Below are 15,953 nucleotides of genomic sequence, written 5' to 3' on the forward strand. Positions count from 1 at the left end.
AAAGAAATGACATACACAGTGATATAAACAGACAGAGACAGATAAAGAGATATAAAGAGAGAAAGAGAGAGAAAGAGAGAGAGAGAGACAGAGAGACAGAGAGAGAGACAGAGAGAGAGAGAGAGAGAGAGAGAGAGAGAGAGAGAGAGAGAGAGAGAGAGAGAGAGAGAGAGCACTCTTCTGCTTCCTACCTGTATCAGTGACATGTTGTTGAGGTCGAGTCTGAAGAGGTAGTTTCTGTAGAAAAGAGAGCAAGAGAGAAGAGTCATCACAGGAAGCTTATTACAAGAACACACAGTTCTCTCTAAAGCAATATGTTTAGTTGTTGCAGCAGATCCACAGTACTCCTGCAGCCAAACTGCACACCAGACTCCTAACAAGACCTGTAGTCTACACAGCTGTTTTAACAAAAATCACCCATGAGAAAATTATGACAGCTAGTCGACTGCATTTCACATATACTATGTGGTTTAACATACATTATAAGGGTTATGAAGGTGGGCAAATTCTATGAGCCAGTGAGGTCTTACCTGGCGCCCACTATCAGCTCATTCCTGGTGAGGTCAAGGGTCAGCTGGGAGTAGTCTCTTACTCCAGGGTGGGAGAAATGACACGTCCACGGACTGAGAGCTAACAGAGGGAGATAAGGATGGGTAGAGACGGGTAGATAGAGAAAGAAACAGAGAGAGAGAGAGTTCACGATTGTCTATTGGATAAAAATAATGGATTTATTTGATTGTTCTACTGGCTAATCTTCAGGCTGTATCAGTTCCGCGTTATTCTCCATGTTGCCTGCACAGGTAGTGGAGACTAGCTCCAGCTTGCACCCCTTACTCCCACTCCCTGGGCCACATGTTGGGAGCCAGCATCGAGGGACAATGCTCTACTGGTCACATCAAGCCCACTGATCCTAATGCAACATGACAGCCAGTCAACATTCCTCCTTCCACCGAGCTCTGCACCAATCAACGCCCTGCCTGACACTTGCTTTCCCGGATCAAAACCATTTCTCGCAGCAGTCACAGGGCGCCTGACGGGCTCTTAGTGTACAAAAAGAAAACTCACAAAAAGAACATTATTCCTCGGAAAAAGCTCAGCTGATCTTCAGTGACCCAAGCGTGGGATGCTGAATGGATTTCACCACATGGGAGACGTGGTAGAGAATAGGGATTTGTCGTTATTCAATGTAATACACAGTATCACAGCAGTGGCTGTGGGATCTAACTACTTCAGCTTGCTTAAATGCCCAGTCGAATGACCAGAGGCAGGATATTTTAATCCATTACACAGAAAAACGTAATCCGAACAATCATTTGAACACGCACAAGGACCAGTATGTAACCTGCATACTTGGAATAGGCACTTAATGTCTTTGGCTTTTAGAGTGAGGATGTGAACATGTGAATGGGAAAACTGTGTCAATAGAATGTGAATAGAATATGAATAGAATGTGAATAGAATGTGAATAGAATGTGAATAGAATGTGAATGTCTCACACAGACAATACTAGAATGTGTCCCACAGTACAAATGTCGCCATGGTGTGAAAAGGCAGATATAGATGATGTTTTCTTCATTATTTGGCCTTTTTCAGCTTTACTTACTTTCAAGAGACTGTAAAAGAGCGAAAGGGAGAGAGAGAGACAGAGAGAGATATCGAGAGAGAGATAGAGAGAGAGATAGAGAGGGAGAGAAATAGAGAAAGAGGGAGAGAGATAGAGAGAGAGATACAGAGAGAGATAGAGAAAGAGGGAGATAAATAGCGAGAGAGACAGAGAGAGAGCTTGTGTAAGGCCTTAGCCCAAGCTCCGTGTGCGCGTGTGCATGTGTGTGTTTAGATATAGACAGTGATCATTCCTCATCCATTGCTTTTCAAATAAACAGATTGTAAACTGCGTTGAGGAGAACAACTTCTTGGACAGAGCAAGCAGCGGGTCTGTGTGCACCCCTGTCCTCCTCGCCCTCGCTCCCAACATGGTCAAGCACAAGGGATACCTCTGGGCCTTCTTATTCAGCCTCCGTCTATAAACACTGTCCAAACTGCCACAGATTAGCAACAACCATGACGGAGTAGGGGTAGTTATAGACGTTCTTCCCAGGGGCCCTATCTACCATGTGTACCCAGTGTGTGGGCTGTCTGGCTTGGCGTAGCGTGGGGGTGGTTTTCAGACCAAAAAAAGAGAGAAAGTTTGAGGGATATAGGCGTCGAGGGCACCGGCAAAGATGGAGTCATGGTGTGAAGGGAAGAGAGACGGACGGAGAGGACGTGCTGACAGTAGCGCTCAAGCTGAGTCATGAGAGAGACCTCTAGGTCATCTGTATGTCGTCGGTATGGAGCTAACCAGTCATGCGGAGACACACAAGAAATCCCATCCAACACATGACCAAATGCTTACTTAATACTCCATTGCCCACCACAAGAAACACTACAGCAAGAGGAACCGTCTTTAATGCTGGTGCAGGTAGCCAGGCACAGCTTCTGATAGACAGTAAAATGTTTAAAAAGAGATGCAAACAAATAGACGATAAGAAATGGAATCACCACCAGGGGACAAACAGTCCACGTCTCCCCTTCAACGGCTCCCAGAGAGGGGCCAGCAGTATTATTTGATTGTGGCTCATAAGGCGCTTGAAAGCTGCTGAGAGCTCTGCTTGTTTACGGCCGTGAAAGGTTCTCTAACAGTGAGGGGGCTTTTCATGACATTCGGACATTTATCCACTCACAAGAGGTTTTATACAGTATGCACAAGCTAGCTGGACAGTTAGCCAGCTAATAAGCTGGCCAGAGTCATTGAACCAGCCAGTCAGCCAGACAGTCAGCCAGCCAGCTGGTCAGTCAGTCACAGATAGCCAGGCAGACAGACAGACAGTCAGCCAGCCAGCCAGCTGGTCGGTCAGTCACAGATAGCCAGGCAGACAGACAGACAGACAGACAGCCAAGCAGACAGACAGCCAGACAACCAGCTGGTCAGTCAGTCACAGCTAGCCAGTCAGACAGCTTTGAGAAGTCTCTCTACTCATAATGTGTGACGGGCGGTGGGCATGCCAATGACAGTCCGTGGCCAATAAAGAGGGATAAATGTGTGAGCTGCACTTCCTCCCGAGCGCCTGGCCTCTGGGCTCTGTCTCAGCCTGATGGACTATTATTGGGTTTTTTTCCGCCGTGATGGACGGAGAGCCAGATTAACGCATCAGCCGGCGGATCAGGCAGATGAAGGCAGCACAGACACTGGAGGGGGACGCGTTTCATAACCTTTATATACCCCGTCAGCCCCCGTGGTCAAATTCAAACCACGGCTGACTCTGCTCCACTCCTGTTAACGAATGACTCTAAAAAGCTCTGAAAATACATCTGAGGAAAGGCCTGCTCGGAGCTCAAAGCTTCAGACAGCCAAAGCCCACTGCAGTCTATCGGAATGCTGAGCTCGGGGAACGAAATTGAATGGAACAACAAACGCACACGCACACTTAATCCATATTCATCGTAACGAGTTGATGGAATTGAGATATCTTCCCAAGTCTGCATACACAGCATGCCCCAAAAAAAGGCACCTTCATTCTGCTTCCACAATCTTTTCTCTATCTAAGCCATGAAGGTGGGGATGCGGGCTGGTGGATAGGGGATCATGGGATAGCATCAGACTTGGTGTGTGACGAGAGCTTGTGGAAACAGCCGAGGCAATCTTGGGCTTGCAATAATGAATCCAGGGTTATGTGCTGGTGTTGGTCTACAGACAGTTAGGCCTGAGCAAAGCAATCAACACTGTTACAACTCTGTACTGTCCACAGATAACAGATGAGAAAAACTCTCATTTCAGATTCAGATTCAAATGATGAAAGGGTCTAATTAGAACGAGGAATGGTCATGGTTTTCTCTCTAATCCTACTCAGACATTGGAATCCCCGGCCCCCTTCCAAATGCAGTCAACCACTGGTTGGATGATAACCTTGGATGCTTTTACTTACTGTACATGGAGAAAACATGGTTTAGTTTGTTGTAAACCCTTGCATTTAACATCACCCATTTTGGGAGTAACATTTACTCAATTACATTAGTGGTCTGTAATTAGAAAAAAATAAATAAACAAACATCCAAATATCTGGCTATCATTAGCTATCATAATCATTATTATAATTGAGCATTTTGTTGATTGCTTCCCTCAGGAGCTAAATGGTTCAATGAGCTATGACTGACACCTGGTGCTGTAAAGCAACCTGTCCGTCAACAGCGTCCTCTGGGACACCCACACTCCAAACATTTGACTTCGTAAACAGGGACACGAAGGCTGGAAAAACTGTTCTCAAGGACAAGGTATGCCAACCACATGACCACTGCAGTTACACCTGGCATAACCACGTGTGTACACCGTGTGCCCATAGACCAGGGCCTACCCAGTTGAACCCACTGCCATGACACACTGCATTCTCACCAACTGACCTACACAGGACCCATGTCTCCACCCCCTGCTCTGCTCCAACTGGAGCTAAGAGGATCTTATCACAGCTGACAGATGTTGCTTATCTGCCCCAAATACCAAGACATGTTTTGTTTAGTCTCCCTTTCTCCCCTCTGTCCTTCCTTCCCTCCCTCCCTCCCTCCCTCCCTCCCTCCCTCCCTCCCTCCCTCCCTCCCTCCCTCCCTCCCTCCCTCCCTCCCTCCCTCCCTCCACCGCCTCTCTCGCTTCACCCACTTGCATTCAATTCCGTGTTTGCGCTGATGAAGGCTGGCCGACAGCTTGAGGATAGAGGCTGTGGTACCTCACCGAAGCACATCGCACCATCCTTCCACCCACCCATCCATCCATCCATTCATCCATTTATCCATCCAGCCCTGCCTCTAGAGAGAATGAAGAATGGGAACAGGGACAGCCACAACGTCAATCTGGGGAAAGGGTTGCTCTGGGAGCGAGGAGCGGAATAAAGAAAGCAAAGGAGAGAGGAAAACGTGAAGGGAGAGGAAAACAGAGGAGAGAAGAGAGGAAAGGTGTGGGGAAAAGGAGAAGGGAGGACAGAGGGGCTGTGCTGTGCTGTGCTGTGCTGTGCTGTGTAGGGGAGAGAAAGGTAGAGCAGGTCTGCAAGGTATTGGCCAGACCATGCAAGTCATTCAGGCACAAACTTAAAAGGGCATCTATGACAAACCAGTAGGTAGAAAACACCCTGGGACCACAGCGTGGTAGATTAGATCACACATGGCTCAGTGCTGTGCGTGTGAATATGAATGTCTGCATGTGTGTGTGTGTGTGTGGGGGGGGGGATGCTTGCTGGAGGCTGAGGATCCAAACAGAGACAGAGTCGAGTCCTCACTTCCCTCGGAGGGACAGAGAGAGACACACAGAGACACGGCGACACGCCTCACTCCAAAGTGGCAAATAGAGCCAAACTCACAATCCTATCCCGCCCTCCCCAGGCCTGACTGATCACCCATCAGTAGATGATTGCGTAGCATGCGCCCTGCTCCCAGAGCTAGTGTGATGGAGTACCATTCCACATGGTGCCTGATAAAACCATACACCCCACGCCCCCCTCACAGCACCGACCCATTATAGACAGAGGGGCTCGGACGCCCTCTACTCTGCTGTGCTGTTATCAGGGGCCCCGAGAACATCACTTAGCCATCTCTCTGCCTTCCTCAAGAGCTGCTGGCGTGGAGGATGGAGACATGACTACCTCAATGACTGGGTCATTACCCAGGCACATAACAGATCGAGAGACAATTCTGCCGTCCTGAAACCACAATTCTGTGGACAATTACCCCAGTTGTGGAGGAAAAGACGGGAGCTGGATGACAGAGAGAGGGATCTTGAGGGAGAAAGGAAGAGAGAGGCGCAGAGACGAGGAGACAGAAGGGAAGAGAAGTGCCGTGGACAAGAGAGGAGAGAGGAGAGGAGAGAGTGAAGGCAGTGATGGAAGGAAATGGCAGCGCAACCTTGCTGGTGCAGAGCAAGGAGCATGCATCGAAAACCAAATCCACTAGAACAGAGAGATGAGCATCTCAAAAGTTCAACCTATTTATCGAAATGAACCTAATATGATTTTGTCCTTCTCAGTTAATCCGTGAAAACCGGGAAATCAGTGCAATAATTCCACAGCAAAGCGTTCTGCATATTAACATGAACTTTGCTCCGTTCTGATTACTCGTGCTCGAGTAGACCCCCTATCTCAAGACTGCAAATCTCTCAAAGAGCCAAACACCCATATTTGTCACGATCGAACAGTAGCCCTCGTCATCCTGTCGTCCACTCGCACACCACCTCAATCAGACTGAATCTGTGTACCCTCAATCAGACTCCTAAAGCCAAGTCTCAATCAGTGACCAAGCTTCTACGGGTCACGTCCGTGTGGACAACAAACGACCAACTATTGTGAAATGAGCCTGTGACTGTTCAAGTGGCCTGTTATGTCTCCTTCCCAGGCTCGCTGTCTTGTTCGAGTCGTCCCAGCTACCTCCCACCATGGTGACGTGGCCCGGAGGCTGCATAAGGAGGCACTGCTCACGTTCAGGGTGGAGAACGGACGCGTGTACGTGTCTCTGTGTGTGTGTGTGAGGCCAAAGCTAGTCACGGTATATCAGTCTTATCTACAGTTTGTGGCCTATCTCGGTGGCGGGGCATATGTGAGGCCTCGTTGCTCCTCTGATCTGTGGAATGTGGGGGCTGATTCCGGAAGATTCCAGATCCCTGGAGGATATATCTACACCCAGGTCCTGGACTCCAGGGAAGAGAGGCTGACGCTGTCAGTGCGAGAGGAGATGACGGGGCTGATTGTTGTGCACGGCACACTACACGCCCCGCCGCTCAGAAACATCGACACGCGCCGCCTCACCGTGGCGTCCTGAGCAAGCCTACACAGCTCCACTGGACCAACAACACAGTATGCTCGGCAGTTTCCACTTCAATGCCCCACTTGCTCCTTCCTCACTCAATGTGATTGGTTCCAGTGAGCAGGTCATGCCAGAGCAACACTTCAGAAGTTGGAAGGACAGAGCTATGATGTGGCCAGTGTGCTCCAGTGGACCAGTCTCAGATCCTCCTTAGCCCCCACGCCCCCTTTCCTGATCCCTTCTCAGCCACAGCAACCAGATCATAAAAAGACCCCTGTGACACACACACGCACATACATGTACCGACGCCTCCATACACGCAAGCACTCTAAAAACAAGCACGGATGCAGACAAGCTCGAGCCCCCACACCCCCTTTGTCCCCTCGTCCAGGTGACTTTGGGTCTGCTTCAACACCTCGCCACATAGCCCCCATCAATCACAGGGGCTAATCTCAGGTTGGAACTGACACCTTCATTGTGCTGGGCCTTTCTGTACGGCTGCCCCCACATAAAGGGTAATACCGGCTGCTCGGCTTAGCAAATGGGCCGTCCGCTCGGAGCGTGAGACCAATTCCAGAGTGCCATGCCTTTGAAGTGGCAGGCTCGGTCCAAACAGTGGACTGTAGGATCTGGACAAGCCGAACACCTCTGGGGAGCTTTGAAGCTTTGAATAAGATATCTACTGGGGGACTCGATGGAGGGATGGATCCGAGATATTCATTCCTCAACATTTCGGAGGGAATCAGCTGGATATTGTCTTTGCAAATGTATGAAAGAGAGTCTAATATGTGTGTCTGTTTTTTTGTGTGACATTGAGCTCCAATTTTGCCCTCCAGCCCTCCTTTGTACCCCAAACCTTTATCCCAACATTGATGATCTGGCCACAGAAACACCATCTCAGGAAACAAGCCTGCTCTGCAAAAAAGCGCCGGGGCAGGGGGCCTGGAGAAATGTCCATATGAACTACAGACTGTTGGGCTGGGTGGGCATATTTCCAATAATAAGAAAGCCCCTCTGGCTATCACTTCCATTCTTTCAGGTCCCCCCACACCCAAACTCTTTTTTTTCCATCTCCAATCTTTACCATGCCCCTTGGAAAAGCCAACACAAGCACACACACACACACACCCTTCTCCGCTGAAATAAACAAGGCAATTTCAGAGTGTTCATCCCTCATTCAGCGTGGGTATCTATCACCCCTATGCTCTAAACAGATCTTTTTCATTTCTCGGCATGAAGAACACTTTGTTTTCTGCCCTGCTGCCAAGATGGTAGCAGACAGATAGCGGAGCATCATGTCTGTACACAATGTTCTCTTCAACACGACCTGTCTGTGTGCCATCACCTGGTGTTACCGAGACAGGCACAAAAACACGGATGCGCATGAAAACGGTTTATCTCCCCGTACGAGCAAAGTGTGTGTGTGGACGTTTTTATTCGGACACATCCTGCTGCCTTCGACATAAAGCACCTCTGTGACCAACGTGACGTCTCCAATGTACAAGGTACAAGACAAGCCATCCTACTCTCAACACATAACAACACGGGGTAAAGCAAAGGGGGGGGGGGGGGGGGGGAGGGGGCTATGGTCATTTACTAGTAAACCAGTGAAACGAACGGCATTGGCAGTACTGCACACGGGAGAGCGCTCACCTTGAACTGAGACCACGGGGTGCTCTCTCCGGCTGCACTCTGGACGCACCTGGGGGGACAGGGGAGCGAGCGGCGCGGGCGTCGGGGGCGACGGGAGCAGGGGATTCTGGGTAAGCACAATGGGGAGGAGTTGGAGGAGGAGGAGCAGCAGGCCGGGCACAGGCAGGGGGGGGGGCGGCGGCGGCCCGCGGCGATGTTGTCATGGTGATGGGGGCGGAGCTCTCCTTCAACTGCCAAGGTGGGCCTCTAGGATCCAACTGTGAGAGAGAAGGGAGCAGAGAGAAAGAGTAGGATGGAAAAAGGGGGATGGACAGTGGGACAGAGAGTAGAAGAGAGAAAGAAAGTAGTATAGAGAGAGCGAGAGGGAGAGAGACATAGAGTGTTAAGACACGAAACAACTTCCTTTTTTTAACACTGAAACCCCGGACCATGAAGTACCTAACATCTAACCTTAAGATAGTTATTGAAAATATGCAATTAAATCTCTGAAAGTTAATTTAACGGCTGATTCGTATTGGAAAATTGAATGAGAGGGTAGCCGTTCAATGGGCCACACATTTCCACAAGGCAATGTACCAGATCCACTTAAGGTCTCTGGTTCATAGAAATGTGCTCAGTGAAAGAAAAATTCCTCCATTACTTCTTCACAGCTCTATCTCCAAAGAACCTTCTGAAATAAATACTTTGGAGTACTTGACACATCTGCATGCATAAATAAAAGCCACACATCTCATCTTCCCCGCCCCTGCAGTGCTATGTACCGTGCGTGGCAGCTCTCAGCCTCTTTAGACTCAAGCTGCATTAGTCTGCCTCGTACACACACCCGTCCCCAGGAAATGTAATCTCCTGCAGACATAACATATGAGAGTGTGGCGCTGGGCTGAGACCGGCAGTTCATCACCGACCTCGCAGTGTCACACAATGTTAGTGTAGCAACCTGTAATATCATTAGATTCCCAAAACTTTTTTTCCAGTCTTTTTGCATTTGTAGAGGTTGGGGGCCTCCCTCCCATGTGACGTTATTCTTTTTAATGGGCCGATCGATAACAAATGATTAGCTTGGTTGCATTGCAAATCAACCGTCTTGCCTGTGATCAATTGCCGCTTTGACTATAGCTGGTAACTATAGTAATGAGGTAAACGCGCATGAGTCCGGATGTTTGCGTTGGACTCCAGCCTACAAGCTTGTAGGACACAAACACACACGACATGACCGAGTACAAGCCTCCGTACACAATGGGACTACTGTCTGGGAGAGTGTGTGCACGTGCGTGTGCGAATATGTGTGCATGCTTGACTGTCTTGTAAACTAGCTTTCAGAATTAGTTTGGTACACACAGCCTCTGAATGAAATTACATTTTGATCCCTTGAAAAATTAATACAATTGTATTGTGTTGTATCTATCTCTATCCAACCAGTCAAATAGACCAGTTCAGTGATATACAATGTTGAATACACAACAATAAATACAACAATCAACATCAAATGAAATTCAGAGTCTAAATGGTGTTTACAGTAATAGTTCATTGGTAATAGTTTTTTTTTCAGACTAGAAAGGAGACCAATGGAGTAAATCTTGCTTTGGAGACCACAAGCTTGGTAGTTCAAAGATCACATTGAGTTGAGTCTGTGTGTCCAGGTTAGGATTACAGCAGGGGCAGATTCAATACAATCTGAATTAAGAATCCAGTATTCTACAGACACATATTAGAGACCCTAACCTCATTCTCTCTCACATGCATGGACAGTAGGCTCATATGATAAGAGATACATGTAGACATGAACAAACACACATACTGTCCATATCTAATCCCCGAAACTGGCAGAATACTGCCCTCAATAGTTCCCTACACTCTGGTCTGGGTCACAAAAAGTGGGCAGAGTTGGCAGTGGTTATGTGTGTGTGTGTTTGTATGTGTGTGTGTGTGTGTGTATGTGTATGTGTGTGTGTGTGTATGTGTGTGTGTGTGTGTGTATGCGTGTATGTGTGTATGTGTGTGTGTTTGTGTGTAGGTGTGTGTGTGTATGTGTGTATGTGTGTGTGTGAGTGTGTGTGCCCCCCACATCCTCTCCAGTGAGGCCACTCAGAACATCAGACAGAGCCCTTCTGATTTCCTCCCATGCTGTTTTGCGGCTTAACACTTCTGATTGCCAAAAGGAAACCAGGGCAATCTGTGGCACAGGCTTGATGTCTCGATCACACACGCACGTCCGCACGTGTACACATACGTGCACACACACACACACACACACACACAAGCTCTCCCTGTCAGTCAGACAGCCTGGAAGAGGGAGTCAATGATCCTCAGACAGTGTGCACATGGCTTAAGGGAACATCCCCAGATTTGACTAATGAATGCTGAGGCACGACTGGTTGTCTGTGGCTCAGCCAATGCTGGGCTGTGGAAGTTCCACCATTCGGATCTCCCACCCGTCTACAGAGTTTTCAGCAGCCGACGAAACATGGAACATGGACAACTCCAACTGCGGCAGAGGGTCATACAGAGCGGGACAGCATTGTTGTCAAGGGACACGTGAGACTTGGCAGGTGTCCCCCCCCCCAGTCAAGTTCTGTCTGCAGCATCACACCTCGGTGTTCGCCAAAGCCCCTTTTTCCCGACCCGCTCCCTTTCGATGCTAGGGCGTTGCCGTGGCAACGGAGGCGGCTAATGAGCACGCTCATGTCTGCGACGCTGAGCGGGGACAGGCAGGATGGGACTGTACAACCTGCACCACTACTCGCTAATGGCTCGCAGATTCTTAAGAGTTTTATCCCGGGGAGAGTTGCTCGGCTGGTGCTTTCGAAGCGCCAAGGAGACCTCGGAGATGGAATATCCAATGATGGAGGAGAGGACTTTCTCTTTTACTCTTCTCTCATTTATGAGCAGTCCTCCTAATATGCTCTGCTCCTCCTCCGTCTCCCAGGCCAAAGGAACTCAACAGCCTCCGGCTAAACTTTACCTTTCTCCCCCCTCTGTAAAGGACATGAGAGGGGAGGCGGTGGACTGTTAAACACCCTGACTCTAAACACGGCTTCTCTCCATGCCAGAGTCTATCACTGCAGGTCCTCTGAGCCCATAGGCCATGGTCCTTCCCAGGCAGGCAGGCCACTCTCTCTCAACCACACAGACATTGTGGACGCACCAACTCACTATTCCTTACCTTGCTCCTATTACTTCTCTCTGTCTCGCCCTCCTTTCCTCTCCCTCTCGCTCTCTCGCTCCCCCTCTTTTCATCCCTCTCAGCGTCTCCACTGTCAAACGAAGGTGTGTTACAGCTGCCCTCACCCGGGCAGATTGGTCTACTCCCCCCCACCACCCGCACCCCCCCCACCCCCCCAGCCCTGGGGAGTACTTCTAATCACAGCTCAATACAAACTCCCTGAACCTAGTCTTGCCTGAATCAATTAAGACACTGATTAGATTGCTTCCAGTCCATCTATTGCATAAAGACAACCTATCCTGTATAACAGAGGGGAGAATGTTTAATTTTTTTGTGTGTGTTTTTTTTACGGTTAAAGGCAAATGCATTGATGTTTTTGCTCAAGAAAACAAATCGAATATTTAATTGGTAATTCCTAGCCGGAAGTCTCGGAGGAGGAATCTTTCCGTTCCGCAAGTTCCTTTGATGCGTGATCATGAGCTGGGTTGATTAGATGTGATTGTTAAGCATCTTACGTTAGGATTTATAATTAAGCTCCCATGAGTAAGTGTGTGAAAAATGTGTGGTTGTGAAGGAACCGTATGCCACCCTCCTGTTTGGCTTAAGCGCCAGCAGAATACCAATACCTTCTCATCAGAGAAGCAGACAGGCTCGTCTGGCAGCAGCAACTGCAGGTGACCACACCTGATTTCCAACTGAAATTGGCATCAGAGCACACGACCAGAAAACAACATAGATTCTCACACACTTCCGTTCAAAAAAGAATGTAATCCAATGATGGACCTGATATAGTTTACACACTCAGCATCATTTTGGATAGCAGTGTGTGTGTGTATGTGTGTGTGTGCCTGTGCCTGTGTGCGTGAGTCCCTGCAGTGTATCAAACCATCCAGAACACTACCCCTCACAGAAACTCAATTGCACACATATTGACAGCATATTGTCATCCCTTTCAACCTCCCCCCCCCCCCCCCCCCCCCCCTCCTCCTCCTGAGGGGTCTGGTCCAGCCGAGGTTACATTGACCATGTCTAATTGCATTCAGCTCAGCCTCACCAAACCCTTTAATGCCTGTTCCATCTGGGGTTTGGGGGGGCATGGGGCCCCATAAAGACCCAAGGGGATGGCCTGCAGATAGAGACTACACACTTGGGGAGGAACGCAGGAATGTGGGGCAAAATGGAGAAAGGGTGACATAAAGGACCTTTTGGGGTATGAAAGGGTGCCGGGGGGGGGGTCATAGAAAGCATCTCTTATTGAGTCTCCCCTCTCACGCATGAGTGAGTCTGCTCAAATCGATGAAAGGGCTTTCCCAAGGAATGTGCCTGGTTGACCTCGGAGACAGAAAGCAGCCCTGGGACTCTGGGGAGACATCGGGGAGGAGCAGAACGCTGTGTGATTAGCCTGGTCTGGCAGGTGTGTCTCATCCATTTGTAACCAGCTATTGGTCTAGAGGACAGATAAGACTGGAACCACAGGTTCTAAATGTTGTGCCCAAAAGGATGTGCGTGTGCATTTTTGCAATTGTGAATTTGCAGCATTGTTATTCCCGGCAGATACGTCTCTGTGATAGATCTCTGCAAGTGAAGCACCGGTCTGTGTGAGTATGCATGCTTGCGGGTGTGTGTCTGTGCCATATGAGCGGTCCCTCAGTAATCATGGCTGCTTGGGTGAAATGAAGGAGAAGTGAGAGTGCTGCTGTAGCCATGGCCTCCTCAGGCTGAACTGTCCACAATATGAAGAGGCTCTCTCCTGCCTGTCTACCTGTCTGCCTGTCTGCCTGTCTGCCTGTCTCTGCCTGCCTGCCTGCCTGCCTGCCTGCCTGCCTGCCTGCCTGCCTGCCTGCCTGCCTGCCTGCCTGCCTGCCTGCCTGCCTGTCACTGTCTGTCTGTCCGTCTGATTGTAGACAGTGAATGCCAATGCAGCAAACCTGCTCATTAACAGAGAAGCAAAACATTCAGCACTTTGGCCTGTTTACTTGTCTAATTCCTATAATAACAAGATATCGGAGCCGGGAGGCCTAATTGTTGTGAATAAAGCCTTAGCACACCTGTATGCTTACTCCAACTATAGGGAAGACAAGTGCAGGCCAGAATAGCACTTACTCAGCTGTACTCCACATGTCCAATAAAGACTACTTGGTCTGGAGGCTGTTTACTCTATCACACCGCACACATATTAGTGGACACCACAACCAGCACTAAACAGAGAGTCCACTCACCACCTCAACCCCAAACATGCACACTTCTACGTCGCACAAACATGGGCACGCACGCGCAAACCTCAGGTCAGAGGTCACGTGTCTCTCCAAGCCCTCAGAGGGAGGGGTATTTCCTCCAGTCCTAGAGTCTGTCACGGCCCGCCCCGCCCAGCCCAAGCCAGCTAGCCACATCAAACCACAGCCACCACACCCCGTTCTGTAATAACAGCCGTTCGGGCCCTCCAGCAGCCTATTAGGACATCACCTGGCAGCCAACCCTCACGTCTACTCCGACAGACAGACAGACGATCGGACAGACAGACAGAGCAGGCTGTGCTGCCTACGCATTTCTCTCGGTCTACCTGACACTTCTTCATTGTGCTGTGGAATCTCTGATGACTGCATTGATTTGACCCTCTACCCAGCCAACTTGTATGGGATGTTTGGCGGGATGAAACGCGAAGGAGAATTCGATCCAGTCCAAAAGGTGTGTGTTCATGTTTTCACTCTCGGCTGGCGTGCTGTGCACTAGTGGAAATATGAAACCTGTAATTGTGGGCCCTACGGCTTGTTAAAGCATTCTAACTTCAAAGTTGAGCAAAACATCAAACAATCATTTTGGATAGTCCCTGTTAGGATGACTACAGTAGATTCTCAGCTATAAAAAATATAAAAAATCAACACTTTATTGGGATTGAAGAGATCCAGCGCTTAACCCTTATTTGCCTTACATAGTCTTCAATTATAATATTCATACTCCAAGGTGGGTGAGGTGGGAAGTATAAAGAGGACCCTCCAGCATATGACTTTTCTTGTTCTCCTTTACAAATGCCCAGCAACTGGCAGGGGGCCAGGAAGACGAGACAGGGGTGACCCCCCCTCCTCCAGGACTGAGGGCGAGACAGGGGTGACCCCCCCTCCTCCAGGACTGAGGGCGAGACAGGGGTGACCCCCCCTCCTCCAGGACTGAGGGCGAGACAGGGGTGACCCCCCCTCCTAAGAGTGACGACCAGCTGTTCCCTCAGAGAGAAGTCTGGCCCTCAAAGCCCAGTCGTTAACAGGGTCGTAAAGGTCTCGAGTGCGGGACTTGACAGGCTGGACTGGAGACAGATGTGCCCCAGGTACAACAGCAGCTGACAGGCCCCTCCGGACAGGCCCCTCCGGACAGGACCCTCCTCATGTCAGAGAAGCTAAGATAGATGGGGATGCTACTAGTGTGTGTGTGAAGGAGTTGCTTGTTCAGATGTTCAGATCCCCTCCCCAGCCTTGGCCTGTGCCATGACAAACCATGTTGCCCGTTTCAGCGCATTACAGTGAATTATCACGCCAGTTAGAGTGGGGTGAGGGCTGGCGTTGTGTGCGAGCAAAGGCGGCATTGCGAACCAATGATGCAGACAGCTCACTCCAATTAGCTGCTATCTCAAGGACAACATGACGAGTGCTGTTCTAATTAACTGGAGCGGACACCAAACAAAGCCCGTCCAGACGGGCCCAGAGACCGTTTAATTGATGAGCAAATTGATTACAGCCGACTTCAAAAGGAGCCTTGATCACAACAGAACACTTGATATGAAGAACAAAACAATCCGGAACAGACGCATGTAAACTGAGATGTAAACTTGTAAGGGGTAAACAGTCATAAAAGACGCACGCACGCACACAAACACACACACACACACACACACACACGCAATACAGGCAGTTCTACAGTGTACTTGACAGAATTGTAATGATCAGGGGGATGAGTGTTGAAGGTGGGGTTGTGTATGTGGCCGTGAATGTGCGAGTGCGCCGCACATGATGTGGCCAGTGACCCGGGCAGGGAGGAGTGAGACTGTTATTATTGGTGCTCAGCCACCGTTGTGATCCCATCAGCAGGGGGTGGGCTGTGGGGCAGACAGGCGAGGAACACGCTCCCTCAGGCTGGCTCGAAGGTTGGATCTGGAAGACCTGGCTGGATTCAATCAGAGACTCTGCCCCCCCCCCCCACACACACACACACACACACACTCCCTCTCTCTCTCTCTACTATCCACACACAAACACACCACACACACGCACAGCTTATAGAACAGATGTGTTTTGATTTGAAGAGAAATCCTTCACTGGGATAACCTCTT

At 49.5% G+C, this 15,953-nt stretch overlaps 1 long non-coding RNA gene across 1 annotated transcript in view; it reads right to left on the reverse strand.

Annotated features, from left to right (window-relative positions):
• Positions 1-180: 180 nt before the first annotated feature.
• LOC124485528 overlaps positions 181-15,953 on the reverse strand; it is a 46,619-nt gene continuing 30,846 nt past the window's right edge. The window contains exons 3-5 of the long non-coding RNA XR_006958069.1: positions 8,473-8,729; positions 531-630; positions 181-237 (exon numbers count right to left, since the gene is read on the reverse strand). This is a non-coding gene — a long non-coding RNA (uncharacterized LOC124485528). The remainder of the gene's footprint in view (positions 238-530; positions 631-8,472; positions 8,730-15,953) is intronic.

Source organism: Hypomesus transpacificus, chromosome 23 (genome assembly GCF_021917145.1).
Source record: "Hypomesus transpacificus isolate Combined female chromosome 23, fHypTra1, whole genome shotgun sequence".
Taxonomy (NCBI): domain Eukaryota; kingdom Metazoa; phylum Chordata; class Actinopteri; order Osmeriformes; family Osmeridae; genus Hypomesus; species Hypomesus transpacificus.